The sequence below is a fragment of the Chlamydotis macqueenii genome, chromosome 3 (assembly GCF_036417535.1).
Source record: "Chlamydotis macqueenii isolate bChlMac1 chromosome 3, bChlMac1.mat, whole genome shotgun sequence".
In the NCBI taxonomy this organism is placed as follows: Eukaryota; Metazoa; Chordata; class Aves; order Otidiformes; family Otididae; genus Chlamydotis; species Chlamydotis macqueenii.
In genome coordinates this window covers 50,869,581-50,884,347 of record NC_141558.1, presented here as the reverse complement: position 1 = coordinate 50,884,347, position 14,767 = coordinate 50,869,581, and the positions used below count along the sequence as shown (strand labels likewise).

The window sequence follows — 14,767 nt, the reverse complement described above, 5'->3', positions numbered from 1 at the left end:
TGAAGTCAATATATTTTTAAACAGCTGGAGTTCAACTGTAAGGAAGATGGCTGAATGCATAGCTAGTCTCTCAGTTCTCTGTTCTACAAGCAGTTTATTCTTTAATAGTTCTGTTGCATTTAATGTGAATGCTTTTACATTTACAAGTGTTGCAGGAAAAGATTTTCTATGCCTTGTATTGCTGTTACTGCTTTAAAATATGGCAGCCAAGTAAGACTTCCTGACAGTTGAAACTTTTTTTTATCATTTAATACTTAGATTGTGAATTCATATTCCGAATATTCACACATTTTCTAAAGAGAACCTTTTTCCATTCCTGAAAACTAACCCAATAACGAATTGAGATTCAGAGAACAAATTGTCATCATTGTTTTAATATTTTCTATACAAAACATTGACTGAAAATCCTCTCGCTAAGGAGGTTTCCACACTTAGCCTTTCTTGAAGTGTGAATTTATATGGCAATGTTGCTTGTTACCAGATTTCCGTGATAAATCGGTTAACGTTTTACATGTAGAGTCTATAAGTAATGTTATGTACATGATATATTCAATGTTGCTGTACGTGTAGCTGTGGAGTACTGAAGAGGCCATACTTCTTGGTGGACTTTTGGTTTCCTCTTAGTATTTACAAAGCGAGTCATGGTCCTCTTTTTCCCACAGCTACCCCCCTGCCTTAAAACGTCATCCACTGAACTGAGGACTCCGTAGTAACTCCGCGGGCTGGCGAAGCCAAAATGTCACGTGCTCAGCCCAGTGCTCGGTGGCAAAGCATGGCCATTCTGCCAAGTTCCTTTGCAGCCTTTGCTATGCCACAAACTTCAGTACACTTTCCATCTGTAACGCAGGATAAGCCTAAAACGTTAGTTTTGCCTGTGTTTCTCATTGGAAGTAAGACTCAGATGGGGTGTTGTTGGGGTTTTATGGCCTTTACTTCTGATTCTTGGGTTTGTTGTTTCTTGTATCGCATTCTGTCTCTGAGTACCGTGTTGGTCTCTGCCGCATCTCTGCCTGCAGCTGGCTTGTGTGCAGACTAGTGCCACTGTTGAGTGGCAAATCCAGACCATTTCTCATTGGTAGCTCTTCTGCTTCTTTTTCTTAATGTTGGGAGTTTTGTTGTTTGGGTTTTTTAATCTCTCAAATAAAAACATTAGCAAAAGTTTAAACAAGGTTGGTAGCATTTTTGCTATAAATTAATAAAGACCTTTTCTTAAGCACGGTGTATACACCACAGATAGCTGTGTGGTGATGGTAAAGGTTGAATTATCAGATGAAAAATCTCCTGTTCTCTCTAATTTTTTTTTAATATAAAGCTAAATAAATCCCATCTAGATAAAAACACACACACCTGACTCCCAACCAACCCATGGTGTGGCAGCGAAGTTCCAGAAAAGGTGACTTACCAGCAGCTGAAATTCAGGACTCCATGGAGCAATCCAAGCATCTCTAGGCCAAGCTTAATCCAATATGAGTCCCAGAAAGAAAGACAAGTGGAAATACAACAGTGCCATGAAAGGGACGGTTAGTACGATTAACGTGTGCTAGCATGTTTCTATGGGAAGGAAATGACGTGAGAGTTGTTGAGTCTTCAAAAATGTCCAAAGTGTGTCAAAGGCACTAGCATGATATTCTTTGGCTTCTGCTAACAGTTTTCAACTTGGTTCTGTGTGATGCTCTTGTTTTGATTCAATTACCGCTGTAGAAAAGCAAAGTAAATAGCAAATATAAAAGTGATTAACTGCTAAAATTACACGAATAATCATAAATAGAAAATCTATCTCCAGTGCGCGTGTTTCTCCTGAAGCCTCTAGCCTGGAAAGGACCATCAGCAGACCGCGAAGGCAGATTGCTAAATGTGTTTGACCTTGCCATGTAACTTCAAGGTGAGTGGGAAGTTGCTCAGATTTGTTTTAATATGCACCATCCTTTTCTCAAATGCTGCAATAAAAAATGCGGTACTCTAATGAATGCTACCACATTGTACCCGAGGGGTTTCAGGGCCTCACATGAGGCTGAGCCCAAGCATGCAAGAGCTATTAGGAGATATACAGTAGCTCTGCTCTAATGTGTAGACAATATTCATTCATCAAAGCAGGCTTTTCCTGTCTAATGGGAAATTACCACCAGCAGTGCAGACAAAAGGATATTTATTTTCCCCAATCTTGTCGGTTTGAGGGTCTGTCTGTCTTTCAAGAATAATTGAAGTCTCTTTGTAGCTCAGAAATCTCATTGTGTTCTGCAGTCTTAGTAAGCAGTGATTGTAATTTCCTGTGACTCATACACAGGGAAATTTTATCACCGAAGGGGCTCCTGTCAACTGGGGGAGCATTCCCTGCCATCTTAACCAAAGAAGGTGGCACTTCAATTTCAGATTTTTCCTGAACAGACCAAACCAGAATCCGTGTCCTTTCAGCAGAGAAGGGAAAGAGGCCTCTTGCCAGGATGCCACTGGTGTAGGTTGTCTGTCTCTCCCTCCCAGTGCTTCTGAATTTGTCAGGAGAAGCTTTGACAGCTAAAACCAGGTTACTGAGGTTCATTTTGAATGTTAGCGGGGAAATGCTCACTTCACTTAAGTCTGTTGACTTTTAATACAGTGTTCTTACGTGCGTGTATTTATATCACATCTCAAAAATGCAATTCGCACACAAATACCTATGCCGACATCAACCCATCTCCTTGTATTCCTCCCCTGCAGCTGACTGCTTAACAAAATGTAAGTGTGGGACATGAGTAGATTAGAGGATAGAATGGTTTTAACAACAAGCTGGTCTTTTTTTTCCCTTCCCCCCCCGCCCCCCCGGCTCCTACTACATGATCAGTTCCCATGCCGGGAGCGGGGGGTGATGCTGTGGGTCTCTGGCTACTGCAAAGAGCAACCTGCAACTGATTTCAAAGTAGGAGAGAGAAAATATTTTCTCCCAAGGGCATGGCTGCAGTTTGGGGCCTGCGGTGTGAGTATGCAGTGGGGCTGAAAGGGGAGAAGCGTGCTCTCCCAGGAAAAAAACAGGTCATTAGCCGGTAGGCTGTGGATCGCGTCGCATAGAGGGAAATCCAAAGGTTGCGGCACCAGCTGTGCTCACAGCGCCTGTGTTTCGCTGCACCCAGGGATTTAGGTGATCAGATTAGAGCAGACCGGGGAGCATGAACTGCGGTTTCTATTACCAAGTGTAAATATCTTCTCTGTCACAGGGTAAGGGTAAATAGTACATGTTCAAGATGGGGGAGGAAAAAAAAAAAAATCGCAGGACTGGTGTGCCTGTGACAGGGGGGGCAAGTGTTGCATCGGCCTGACCAGGCCAGATGGGAGCTTGATTGTTCGGCTCATTGTTGGGAATAAGTCAGCAATAAGCTCTGTGAATAGCCAAAAGGGCAAAGAGCAAAGAAATGAGATTATCTCCTTTCTCTACGGCCAGGCTAGAGCTTCCCGAGGGCTCTAGTTTGCTGTTTTGTGCATCAGCATTTGTTGCTGAGCCCCCGAAACCAGAGTCTTGTGAAGTTTACTCAGCTACTTATTGTCACAGCTTCACACAAAATCCCTGAGCCCTGCAATGGATGCTTTTTTATCTGGAAAAAAGAAAAAAGAATAAAGCATGCAGGGAAGCTTTCTGACTGTGTTGTAGCCTTACGCGCTGACCCTGGGGCTCACCCTCATGCCGGAGGCCTGCCCAAAAGCCCTGGCATCCCCTACGCTTTATTCCCCACCGCAGTTCAGGCTCTGGGCTGCCTTGGAGCCCCCCTGTGCCGCTGGATTTCCCCAGCTAGCAGTTGCTGCTTGTACAGGAAGGGTCCCTGCTGCTGGGAAAGGGGTGCAGTGGTCCCAGCACACCCATCCTGGCACTACGCGGGGCTAGGGATGTCCCTGCTGCTGGGCCAGGCTCCCGGAGGGAACAACTGGGTCCTGAAGTGACTTGATGCAGCTGGCAGTCCCCAGCCCCGGCGACGATGGAGAAGCAGACGCTAACTCCTGCTCTCCTCAAAAAGCAGCAGCAAAGAACCAGATCAGGAACTGCTTTAAACACAGAGGACTAGGTGTGTTTGATCATATGAGAGCCCGAGCGCTCCCTCAGATTCCCATGCCTCCCAAAAGCAGCGCGGCCGCCAGCTGAGCTTTGTATATGACCTCATATACATCCAGCGTATAAAGCGCATACCGCATACTGAACATTTGCATATGTTGCACGTCTCTTGTTCCACTTGGGTGGCCTTCTCCTCCCCTTCCCCCTACCTCTCACCCCATTACTCGCCCACACGGCTCCCCTCACGTTATTCTAGACGTGTCGTTTCTGAAGGACTACATGTCCCGGTCCTGTGGAGAGTGGGGGCTCTGTTAATTGTCAAATGCTGAGCGGGAAACGATCAATGGACGACTAATTGGAAGCAAGGGGGGATAAAATAGGTATTACTTAGCTTCTGCTCTTAATTAAGAGGATGCATAATGCTGTGGGGAAAATCTTAACAAATGGCAGGAGGGTTTTTGTCATTATGCAAGGTTTAATTAGAAGCTTTGCACAAGCTAACATCCAGGTACTGTTTTCTTTCCTTTCAGGTGTCTCTCCAAGGCATGACTGAAAAATGCTAAAGCAAGAGCCTTAAAAGAAAAAAAAATAAGTGGAAAATATTTTTGTAGGCATGTGCCTAGCAATCTAAACAGCAAGACATGGAAGAAAGCCCCAGTTTCCCTCCTAGTGCAAAAGCAGCGAGGGGCGAGCCGAATGCAGAGAACCAGAGCGAGAGTGTCGTGTGCGTTACGCTGAGGCAGATGGGATTAAAGGCTCATTGCAATGTCTCCAGATGGATTCACAGTGCCCATGTTAAAAGTGGAGCAACGTGACAGTGCTTTATTTCAACAGTTAATCATTTGGAAGCAAAAACATTTATGACTTAGTTCTCTGAATATACAGATGCAGTAAAAAAATACAGGAAGCGGCACTCAGTATTGACATTATCTTCCTAACCAAAAAAGAAATAATACAAGGACTAGCAACCACTTTTCATAAAAAAAAGCTCCATGTTACATGCCTTGCCAATGAAAACACTCATCCTGCACTTCTATATTAATCTGTGCTGTCTATGATGGGCCAAATACAATGTGTCACATTCTGCTTGTAAATAATGTACAGATGAAATACTAACTTTAAAGAGTTCAGAGTTTGATCCAGCTTTCAGTGAAGTCAGTAGGAAGACTTCAGAAATATAAAACAGGCCTTCAGAAAGCAATTAGGACGGCCTCCGTTTTGGGGATGGGGGAGGGTTTTGAAATGCTGATGTAAACTTGGATATCTCTAAGTAAAAATACAAAAATTAGTTAATTGTTAGCAGCTTCTACAATTTTGTAGGAGGGTACTTAGGTTTGGGCTGGACCTCATCTTTGCTTTGAAACCCCCATTACTGTTGTCGGCAAAGGAGCCCGTTCCACTGCGTGAAGGGAGAAGCGTTTGATGGCTGCACAGCAGAGGCCTTTGCAAACAAACCCCACAAATGCAGCGTCCCAGTGGGACACTCTGCCCACTAAGTCCCCGTGCCCGGCCATGGCTGCCTGTACTCCCTGAGGAGCTGGTTGATGAACTGCAAACACAAGTCCTTTGCGTAAGACCCAGGAAGGTCAGGTGCTCCTCAGAGCACCTTTCCATCCTTGCTCCCATCCTGCCTACATTCACCAAGCCCCTGATTTTGGCTCCTGCGTGGCCTTGCACCCCTTGCCACCCTTCCCCGCCAGGGCCATCACTGCTCCCAGATGGGAGGCTGGTGGGGAGCTGGCGAGAGGGGAAGCTACCAGAGCACGAGTTGCTGAAAATGCTGGCTGTCGGGGTGTTCATGGTGCAAAATAGCTGTGCGGCAGAGCCGCTGTGCTTGAGTCCAAACCAGAGGGATTAAACCTTGAGCTCGCTGAAAAAGTCACAGTTGTAATGCTGCCACTCTGGCCACAAGCATCGACCTCCCATTGTGTTTGGTTCTGGTTGGGACCTGCTGGCAGGGCAGGGGTCTCGTGGCAGCAAAGGAGAACCCTGGGACATCCCAAAAGGGAGGCTTGGTGTCCTGCTTGACCGTGCCTTGCTGGAGGAGAGAAGGAGAGGGTCAGGACCGTCAGCAGGAGGGCCAGGCTGACGTGCAGTTTCTTTGGGAAGAAGGTAAGCTCAGGCTGCGGGGTGTCACTGATATGATCATATTTAGTGCTCAGCTTGGGGGCACGTGTTGCTCCCAGTCGCTTGAATTTTCCCTTCAGAAATGTAGGCAGTTATTCTCTGACAAGAGGAAATAAGAGCCTGGGTTACAGCTTCGCCTCGTGACCACAAAGAGGGGCTGGTGGAGCTGTGGGTGCCCAGAGAGGGCCCATCCCAAGGGAGGGACGCTCGGCAGATGGCTCCCTCCTCCACCCCCAGTGCCATGGGAAGGGCACAGGAAGGAGAAGCAGCAGCACTGCCCGAGTGAGGGGCTCGGGGTGGTTTCGACATCCCCACATGCGCACGCTGGCCGATCAAGCGTTAAGGCAGTGTGCGGAGGCAGCCCACGGACGCCTGGAGGAATGAAGAGCTGAGCACAAGTCCCAGCCAAGTCAGACTCCTCCTAGGGTTAAACTAAGAAAATGTAGGCTAAAGATCAGGAAGAGCTTCTTGGCAGGGAGCAGGGGGTCAGGAAAGCAATGTAGGCTGGGACACGCAGCTGTGTCCAGCAGGCGTGTTGGGGACCACTGCCACCGAGCACGGTCAGCGTGCCTTCCTGGGTCTCTTCAAACCCCACCGCGCTGCTCAGCTTTTGGGAGCTGTGTGAATATGTAAGAGTTTCAACTTGTAGGAAAAGCGAGTTTCTGCTTCTTCGGGGTGCAGAGAGAAACTTGGAAGTGTCTAGAAGTCTAACTGAAAGAAAAAAAAAAAAAGACATGAGAAACCATTTTTTGTTCTTTATATAGTTCTGACATCTATCATGTGATTGTCTTCAGCAGTCTGAATCACAGTTGGTTTAACATTTGGCATCAACAGTAAGCAACCGAGGACTAAAAGCAAAGGATGACTTTCCAGGCGAGGCACACTCTTTAGGAATCACACCGGGTTTCCCCTACAGTTATTTATCTCCGGGCTCACGCAGAGGCAGCCTGGCTTCCTACGAGAGCGGGAGCGAGCGGCGCGCAGTCATTTCCAGAGAGTTTTAAGCTTCAAAGTGTCACTCCCCCGTGGAGGCTCTCCCACCGCCGCGTCGTGCAGTGCAGTGCCGTGCATGCCTCTTCCACTTCCTGCTGCAGAGCCAGTTCTGCCGCTTACCTGGGAGAGGCAGGGAGGGTGTCGTAAAAGGAGAAAAAAACCACAGCCCAGCCAGCCGAGGAAGGAGACCTGGGCACGCCAAGAGAGCGACGGGGCGCGCAGGAGGCACGCCAGCCCTCTCACTTTCCTCGGTCAATTCAGCGCGAGGCTCCCTCGCCCACAAGGTAAGAAGTGTCAGAGATGCTGCCTTCTCGGTCCCTGTTTGTAATTAGCCGTTGACCCACTTCTGGCTCTCGGTGGGGGTTTTTTTCTTCCCTCAAATTGCTGTCTCACTGCCTCCCCCCCTCCTTCTCTCGTGTAAGGATAGCCCGAGTTTCACAGATGGTTACAACATGTTTCAGCCATTTCACTGCCGTTTTGTTGGTTGTTTTTAAACCAGGAGGGGCTTGGGGTAAACACTGGAAACCGACACGCCTGGTGTCGAAATGTTGTCCTGCCTATTTACATAGCTGCCTGGCAATGCTTGGCAGTCAGGCCTGAGCCCGCTCCCGCCCTGCGCGGCAGTGCAAGCTCAAGGTGGCTTGTTGACCGATGGCCCCCTCCCCTCCTCTCCTCTCCTCTCCTCTCCTCTTCTCTCCTCTCCTCTTCTCTCCTCTCCTCTCCTCTCCTCTCCTCTCCTCTCCTCTCCTCTCCTCTCCTCTCCTCTCCTCTCCTCTCCTCTCCTCTCCGGCTGCCCCAGGGATGTGTAGGACAGTTCCATGGAGCTGGTGAGGGAGAGCTGGCTGGGAAGTGTGAAGAAAACAGGATCATGGATCCCATTTGCACCGTTCTCCATGGTGTTGGTGTGGAAACAGTGGGAGCAAGCCAGTAATATTTCTTTTTCATTAGAATAAAGTCAGCCATATAAAACCCACTCCCATTTCACACAGTAACATTGTTTCAGGACAAGGGTTTTGTGGGGCTAGCGTTGGCTGGGCAATGAGAATGGCAGATATGGGTTTACTGGTCCTCGACCACTACTGGTGGCCACCAGACCAGAAATTCCCATTTCCCGCAAGCCCTGGGCAGGTTCAAGTCCTGGCTTGGCTGTGTTTGTGCCATCTTGGGTGGGCAGCAATGTCCCACCACCACTGGATGGGGCTGTGAGCCCCACAGCGGGCAATGCCAAAGATGGGGGTGCGAGGGGTGCAGGCGGCAGGGCCGGTGCCCTGGCGAGCCCTCACTGGTGCTGTCGGCTGCTGGCAAGCATCTGCCGATTGTGCTGCTGCCTGCGATGCCGTCAGCCTTCGAGGTCGGGTTTGCTCTTGCTGAGCACCAGCAATGTCTTGAGGCATGCTGTATTATTTTATTTTTTTTTAATGGGATTGGGTTTTCTTTTTGTCTTTCTAAGGCAGGAAACAAGGCATGTGTAATTATGGCATTTGTGTCTGTCAGTGCCCTCCACCCCCAGCAGCAGCTTTTGAAGTTTGGCAGAGGGTAGACATCTGAAAGATACTTTTCTGCATGTTTCATGAAAGCAAGTGAGCGAGGCTGTTCTCACGCCAGCTGAGGGAGATGCGTCAGGTTCTCCAGGCTTCCCCCCACCCTCCCACCACCCACGCACCCGATGGCCCTCACAGAGCGGAGCGGGCAGAGTAGATAGGAATAAGGGATACGTCAGCCCTGCGACATACCGAAGATTCTCCCTTGTTAGGAACCAGAGGTTCCAATGCAAGGCACGAAGTTATAGGAAAGCAGGCTGGGGAGATTTAGGCCTCTCTGAGTGGTCCCCCCTGTTCAACCCCACTCAGCTAGCCCCAATTTTGTGTCAGCATTTTTAGATGTCCCAGGGCTGTGGGATATCCTAGTCTGGGGGTTGTTCAATGCCTATGGGAGTTTTATCAGCATCAGAAATGGGTGGGAAGTAATCTCTGGAAAACAAACACATTTTTAAGGATACCTAAGATCATTGCAGACATTTTCATATTTCACAGCTCTTAGAAAACTGGCAGGGAATGCTGCCTATTTGTGAGATGCCCATTTGGATCCTGCTTGAGGGTGTTGCACTTCCAGTTTCTTACTACTTACTGCTTAGCATTTCTCCTACATGCATACTGACATCTACACTAAAGAGGCAAAAAATATCAGGCCTAGGCTGGCCTTTGCGCCGTGGGTTGCCCAGTGAAGCAACATTAGTGCTGCAAAAGGGATCACGATGTTTGCCATGCAGGGAGGGTTGGACGTAGGTTCTCCTGTTCTGGTGTATGTGTGGACTTTCATGCTACAGCTGCAGAAAATATGTAAAAGCAACCAGATAGTCCATGTGGAAGAGGAACATTGTTTTCATATTCTTTTCCTCCTTTTTCCAGAAGTCATAAAAATAAACATTACCTGCCCTAGAGGGCTTAAAATCTGGGCTAGGAACATGACACATTGCCTTGATCTTCGCTGTGGAGGGTACCCAAGGGAGAGGGTAAGCGTCTGTGATGACAACAGCCAAAATTCTTCATGGTGAAGTGTGAAACTCTGGAGCTTGGATTTCCTTGGCTGTGTTTATTTAGGTTATCGGCCCAAAACAGTTTCCATATTTGCACTTGCTCTTCCTAAAAGGATTTGTCTCGGGGTTTTTTTGAGGAAAGCTGTGTCTAGTGTTTCTGTAGAGAAAGTTACACTTAAGGCAAGTGTACTTACACACTCATGTTTATCTGAGCCTGTGGCAACAGCATTTGTTGCAATTTCAACATATATGCATCCTCATGGCAGCTTGCAAATTCTGTGTCTGCTTGCTCCCATCCTGCAGATGGATATCAGCAGCACCAGGGAGCTTCAGGGATTCAGTCAAAGTACACAGGAATTATTTGGAAATCAAGAAATTCCTGTCCATCCTTACCCCTTGTGATCTCAGCTTTGCCTTAATCTGTAGCCATGCCATTTCAGAAATGTCATGGCTGGTGAATAAAAACCCTTTGCTTGTGCATTGTGCACCAAGGAAGGTGAGGTTTCTTTCTCATCCAAATATATATTTTTTTAATTGATGTAGATAAGTATAACTCGGATCAAAAGAGCAAAGATATTTTCCCCCTCTCCGGAAGTGACGGGGAGCACAGCTATGCTCATGTTGCAAAGTCTTTCTTCTGTTTCTTCACCACAGAAGTTTTCTAATCAAAAGCAGATAGACGGTTAGTGTGTGCTTTGGGACAGTGCATCCTGACAAGCCTTTGTGCTGAGAAACAGATGGAATACCTGACAGATTTCCCAATCAGCTGCAAGAAAACTGCACAGATGAGCCCGAGCCCAAAACCTTTCCTCTCCCTGGCCAGCCCCTTGTCTCCATCGGCTGTTTTTTAAGGGAGTTTGGCCCTTGCTTCAAACTTGGGTGCTCAGGCCCATCTCTGTCGACCAGCAGAAGAATTTTTTCCCCCTTCATTTATGCTTTCCCTGCAGCTACCCGGGAGCGGCCGTCGCCAGCAGCGGCCAGCCATGAGCAGGAGGGTTGGGCAGCTTCCCTCCGGGCTCCTTGGCCAGAGCAGTGGAAGAACCTTCCCAGGACTGGGAAGCCTCACAAGGGAGCTGGGATGGGGTTTCTTCCTAGGAGCTTGGGTCGCTGAGCACCCACCCTGGAAGGTTATCTGCTGAATGAATTCACATTGCAGAACTGGGTGTACAAGCAGAGGAAGAAAGAGAAGGAGAAAGGGTTGTTTAAGGAGTTCCCTCGACATTTTTGAGAGCAGTCCAGGCCTAGCTGCTCTGTCCCTTTAGGAAGGGCCTCTCCACCTCATTACAAGCAAGAATATATGCAACAGCTCCAGCTGGTTATCAGTGATCTCCTGAATAGTCATAGGTGCAGGGGGGATATTAAATTCTCGAAGGTTTCTGGCAATATCATGATTTGACTTGAAGCTGCAGTGCCTTTGAAAACGAGATTGGGCACGATCTGTGCTCTCCAGCAGTCTCCGTGCCAGAAAAGGGATCAAGCTACAGGCTTCTGAGGGCATTTCAATATGCTGAAGCATTCCTTTACCCTAATTCTTCAACACAGGAGACCTAAGCGAGTTCTTTTTCTGTCCTATGCATAACTATACTTGCAGGATAAGCTACCTAGAAAAGTCAAAGGAAACCTAATGAAACTTTGTAGCATGAAGCAACATAAAATACCAGGATAATGGGCTCAGCATTGTGTCTTTTTCCAAAAGCTGAGGATCTTTAGCAGAGCAGAAACAATGTCCTGAAGCACCGCGGTTGGATGAGGATGTTTCTGAATCATCTGTAACATTTCCAGCATCGTGGGGATTTCTCTTGGGAATTCTCATCCACATACTATTGCCAGCATTCCTCAAAAAGTGTTCAGCATGTCCTGGGGTTAATTTCTCCTCGGGGCCATCTCTAAAGACAGAGCTCTGCTGTTGTAACAGCTTCTCTCTCCAACCAGAGCTACTGAGGGAGGAGGAGGAGGAGGAGGATGAAGTCACTTTTCTTCCTTTTTAATGATGTGTCTGTTTTAACACCAAAGCCCTTGGCCTCTCTGTGCCTCCGACCTAGGCCCCATGGGAGCAGGGGCTGTGCGTGAGTATCAAAGCTCAGCTTTTGGTGCTCAGCCGTCCTGCAGCAGGGTCTAAGTAAAATAATATTTGAAAAAATTAGAAGCTTTTGCAGGTAAAAACACAAGTGATGGAATCAGGTCTCTCTTCTGCCTGACCAAATTATTTTTACTCAGATATCTGAAGTAATTTTCGTAATGTTTAGTTCATGTTACACAGGAAAGAAGCAAGGCTGTCATTTAAATATTAAGTTGATTTGAGAGATTTATCCTTTCAGAGGGCTAAACTAATAGGAAAGGCACTTTTAAATTATTCTGAAGTAAACCCTTTGAAGAGTTTGGTAGCTTGTCATTTGCAATACAGTTTAATAAAGTCTTAATATCCCTCCTGCAAAAGGCAGAGTAAATACACTGAATAGCAAACTTGAATAAAACAAGTCTGAATTTTTTCTGCCCGTGTTGTGCCTTCCATTAGGTTCACACAGTTTGTGCATGATCCATTTTGCAGATAGCCAGATGTTAGAAATAGAACTGAAAAAAAAAAAAAAAACAACCACTTTGGAGGTTGTAGCCTCCAAAGGAATTCAGTAACTTTTAAACCTCATCTGACACCCGATCCAAAATCTGCTGAAGTCAATAGAGAGATTACCATTTACTTCACTGAGCTCTGGACTAGGTTCTCAGCTTCTCTGCAGAAATCTGTTCTTCTTGTCACAGTGCTGAACTAAAGCTTGTTGAACATAGAGGATCTGAATTCAAAGGGTTTTCTGGTATTTTGATCTTACTACTTCAAAGACTATCAAAGAAGCGTCCTAGTGTATGAGGCATTGCAAGTGTTTTTCTGAAAAGCTGTGTTTGGGTGTTTGCTAAGGACTATGTGTAATGGGAGGGATGCTCAGACAACACCTGTGGCTAAAGAGGTAGAACTGTACCCTACAGCTGAGCTTGCGCTCTGTGAACACCAGGAGAATTTTGCACAAGGAACCACTTCACTGAAGATGCTCGATGGGGGGAATGAGAGTTTGCAATATGATTTGTGCTCCTCGAGTGCACGTCATTCAGCTTACGAGCAAACAGACAGAGACACCCACAAGTCAAAGCATGTCTGAGCAGGCACTTCAAGGCCAGATGATCCAAGGGTCAAGTTTACAAAGCTGCTGAGATGAGCAAAAAGCAGATGCCCTGCAGAAGGTGTGACACCTGACCTTCACAGGCGCTTCTCTAACTCTGGCAGGGCACCATTCGGTAGCTTTACACCCCGATTCGTGTAAACCTGACTTTGCACTGTACTGTCCTGGTGCGTCATGACGGCCACAGGGCAGCCATCATATAAACTGCCATCTGACCAAAGGTCCCAGGTAAAGGACGTTTTGCCACCACCACCCAGGACAGCGCAGCACAAGTCCTTGTCACGGTCCTGTGCTGATTATGAGAGCTCAAGGTTTTCCCTTTCCCATCACACTGGTTATGACCGCCAGAGAAGCGTGACTCAGCGAGCAGGGCTGGCGTTGGTGACGTGGCGTAGAGGAAAAGGGATGCAAACTGCAGGGAGAGATGTGTGGTGGTGGTGGCCTGACTGTCAGGATTTCAAGCCCGGGTGCTTTCTATGGGAAGGAGCTGGTTTGGCACCGGACCCAGCGCTCTCACGCAGCGAGTCGCAGCTGTCAGAGCAGCAGCGTGTTCACTGTTCTGGTGCAACTCATAGCTGCTCTGAGGATTTGCCTACGTGGGAAAATTTACCAGCGTAATTATCCCACTGTAATTATCCCAGGATAACTCTCCCTGCGGACGTGCTTATTATAACATAGGATATGTGTCAATATATGGCAAATCTTCTGCGTAGATGGGTTTGTTACACAGAGGAGGAATATTTACATTGCAGCCCAGCAGCAAAGCACAGTTTTTATCCTACTTCCCAGCAAATGTTACACACAGAATTTTCTATGCCAGAGGTACTTTCAGGGGAAAATGCATGTCATTTGATCTGATCTGCATGAATGTAAAGCCCTGGAGCACAGGGCACATCATTTGCTTTTACAGCATCGCTGTGGGAGCCAGGGTAAAGGCTGGGACATTGCCTCATACCTCTCTGTGATCCTGTTCAACTGTTTTTATTAGTGTGGTCATTTGAATATGTTCTTCATTTGACCTTTCTGTTCAAGCTACTGTGACTGAAGTTGGGAGAAATCCTTGGTTTGCTAAAAGATCCTCAGACGTGTTGTGATTTTGACTTTCTTTACCAGGCTTTCAAGCCAGATTCTGTTGCCAAACATTGTCATTCCCGTTGCTTGAGTTCTTAGTGCCTTCCTCTCTGATAACTCTCCTACTTGGGATTTTAGCCTCTCCAATGTGACAGAAGGAAAATGGCTGGGGAAAATTATGAGCACAGGGCTTGTTTCTCTGTACTCCATGGTAACAGATAACATTTGTTGGGAAGCAAGCTAATCTGCACCCCTCTATAAGAGGATGAAGATGGCTGCACTTCCTGAAGCCCACTCACCATCCACCCATCACTGCTGCCATCATTCTGAGTGAAGGTGGAGTAGAGGCATCCATCATCAGGGATCGCTTGGCTGGACCAAATTTACTGACAGCACCCCCAAAAGGAGGTGATAATTTTGATGTTCAGGCCCAAGCCAATTCTGAAGGAAGGGGAAGGAAATCCAAACAGTAACTAATGTCTCTAAGTTGTCTTAATTTTCAATAATTTGAAATGACAGCAGCCGTGTGATAATAGGCTGGATGAAATGGTTTGATAAAATAAGCAGCAATGCTTGGAAACAAGATTTGGAGTTGAAATTTCTCAGCTAGGTGTGTGGTGAAGTTTAGATTCAAGGCATTAGTGTGCAGCTATTATTAGACGGTCCGGACTGAAATAATTGGAAGTGATTGTATTCGCTGGAATATGCCTGAGCCAAACCTCCAGGCCTAAGCAGCCTGCTCTTTTGTCAGGTGCACCAATCACCTCTGAGAGGCAGCTTTCCCCCCCTCCACTCTCAGCAGGAACAGTAAGTTCCAGAAATCCCATAAAAGCGTCTATTTTGTGCAATGTGATT

At 47.2% G+C, this 14,767-nt stretch overlaps 1 protein-coding gene across 4 annotated transcripts in view; it reads left to right on the top strand.

Moving 5' to 3' along the window:
• The first annotated feature begins 6,956 nt into the window (after nt 1-6,956).
• TRAF3IP2 (TRAF3 interacting protein 2) overlaps nt 6,957-14,767 on the top strand; it is a 29,287-nt gene continuing 21,476 nt past the window's right edge. For all 4 annotated transcript variants that reach the window (XR_015258304.1, XM_086745897.1, XM_086745896.1 and 1 more), the window contains exon 1: nt 6,957-7,419. The gene's annotated coding sequence lies outside the window, so the exon portion shown is untranslated. The remainder of the gene's footprint in view (nt 7,420-14,767) is intronic.